This window comes from Paroedura picta, unplaced genomic scaffold (genome assembly GCF_049243985.1).
Source record: "Paroedura picta isolate Pp20150507F unplaced genomic scaffold, Ppicta_v3.0 Ppicta_v3_sca67, whole genome shotgun sequence".
Taxonomy (NCBI): Eukaryota; Metazoa; Chordata; class Lepidosauria; order Squamata; family Gekkonidae; genus Paroedura; species Paroedura picta.
The window spans coordinates 1-2,500 of NW_027518664.1; positions in this window are offsets into that span (position 1 = coordinate 1).

The window sequence follows — 2,500 nt, forward strand, 5'->3', positions numbered from 1 at the left end:
GGGGAACTGGGTGGACCTGGAGTCCCCTCGCCCTCCCTCTTTCCGGCCGCCGTTGCGGGGAGCCGTTGGGAGAGTAGGTAGACCTGGACTCCCCGTTTGCCCCGCGCCGCCGCTTCGGGTTGTCGGTGGACCTGGCCTCGGCTCGGCTCGCGGGACCTTTCGAGGATTCCCCCTCGGGGTGGGTGGGTGGGGGGGCGGCCGTTGGTAGACCTGGGTGCTGGGTTCCCGCCGCGCGGGAGTCGGTAGACCTGGACCACCCGTTGGCGCGGTGTCGACGGAAGTCCGTTGCCCTCGCGACGGACGCTGGTAGACCTCGGCTCCGGGTTCCGGTCGCGTGGGAGTCGGTTGACCCGGCCTCCGCGCGGCGCTTTTGTCGTTCGGCCCGCGCGAAGGAGCTCGGTGGACCTGGAGTCCCCTCGCCCTCTTTCCGTCCGACGCTACCCGCGAGTCGCTTCGGGGCGTCGGTAGACCTGGACCCGTCTTTCGGAGAGTCCCGGCCCGGCGACGGCCGTCAGTAGACCTGGGCTCCGTGTTCCGGTCGCGTGGGAGCCGGTAGACCTGGACTGCCTCTCGCCGCGAGCCGGTTGACCCGGCCTCCGCGCGGCGCTTTTGTCGTTCTGCCCGCGCGCAGGAACTCGGTGGACCTGGAGTCCCCTCGCCCTCTTTCCGGCCGCCGCTGCACGCGAGTCGCTTCGGGGCGTCGGTAGACCTGGACCCGTCTCGGCTCGCTAGCGCCTTTCGGAGAGTCCCGGCCTGGCGACGGCCGTCGGTAGACCTGGGCTCCGCGTTCCTGTCGCGTGGGAGCCGGTAGACCTGGAGTACCCGTCACCCGCGAGTCGGCTGACCCGGCGCTTTTGTCCTTCTGCTGCCGCGAGGGAACCCGGTGGGCCTGGGGTCCCCTCGCCCTCGCCCTCCCCCCTTTCCGTCCGCCCGGGTTCCGTGTTCCCGCCGTGCGAGAGTCGGTAGACCTGGGCTAACCCCTGACCCGGCGCCGCCGGAAGTCGGTCGACCTGGCCTCCGTGTTTGGTTTCCCGTAGGCCCGCCTCCCCCCCCCCCCCGCCCCGGGCCCGCTTCCTCTTTCCCCGCCCCGCCCCGCCCGCGCCGGGACGCGGCAGACCTGGGCTCGGACTTGTGTCCTGCAGGGGGCTGGGAGTCCCCGTCCGACCCTGTGATTCTACAGCTCTCCGGCGAACTGTTTCTCTCTCCGTCCCCCCCTGTTGATGCGCAAAGGCTCGGGACCAGTCAAGTCAGCAACCTTTTACTGGCACAGAGTACGTTATAAGACAATATATAAAACAGGTTTTGAAATTTTCGACAAAATAACAAGATAGGCCACGGGGGCTACGTGACCGACCGGATCTTGAAATTATTAAATGAACTAGAACGGACAAGGTACAAGGTTGGCGGCATATTATAAAAAGCGTCTTTGCTAAAACTCTGGCAACCGGAGTGGCTGCCTCTGGGGGGGGGCCTTTGTCGGGGAGCCGAAATGGCAAGGTTTACTTACAGAAGGCTTGTTTCCCAGCAAAGCGACAAAGCTGTCGTCCCGACACTGCTCGTACAAGGGGCAGGCAATGTGCGAGACAGAGTCAGGGCAGCCAGGAGTCTCGCATGGCATGGCGTGGGATGCGGCGGAATCTTCCCTTGAGGGGAAAGCGTTCGTTCGTGCCAGGAGAAAAGCTCTTCTCGGGGTGGGGGGGTGGGGGGTGGGACATCGAGGGGATGCAAATACGTAGACGCAAATATTTCTCTGCGTAGCGATGCCAATGTGCCAGGGGTCTCCAAGGACACGGCGGGCGCTAGGGCTCGGCAGTCGGGAAGAGGAAGGCGAGCAGTTGTCCGGACCGTAAGGGTTGAGTGCTGTGTGCGTGTGTGTGTGTGTGTCGCGTGGGAGGTTGTGGCAAGGCGGCTTACAAACACCTTCCCCCCCCCCCCCGTCTGCCTGCGAGGCGAGTGGGCCCGTGAGAGTGGGGAGAGAGCTGGGAATGGGCCGCGGTGACCCAGCGGGTCTCAAAGCGTTTTCCGATCGTCTTCCCTTCCTCTCCCCGTGAGGGAGGCGGGCTAGAGAGCCTCACAGGGAAGAAGACTCTCTGTGCGCCGCAGTCTCGACCTTAGCGGGGTTTTTATACGTATACATATACGTATACGTCTTTGTTTTGAAAACAAAGATCACGGCATCCGGCCCTCTCAATTCCTGGCAAATAGAAGGGGAAGAAACGGAGATAGTGACAGATTTTATTTTCCCGGGCTCCAAGATCACTGCAGATGGGGACTGCAGCAAAGAAATTAAAAGCTGTGGCAAATCTAGACAGCATCCTAAAAAGCAGAGACATCACCCTGCCAACAAAAGTGCGTTTAGTCAAGGCTATGGTCTTCCCAGTTGCAATGTATGGCTGCGAAAGTTGGACCACAAGGAAGGCCGAGCGTCAAAGAATTGAGGCTTTTGAACTCTGGTGCCGGAGAAGACTCTTGCGAGTCCCTTGGACTGCAAGGCGAACAG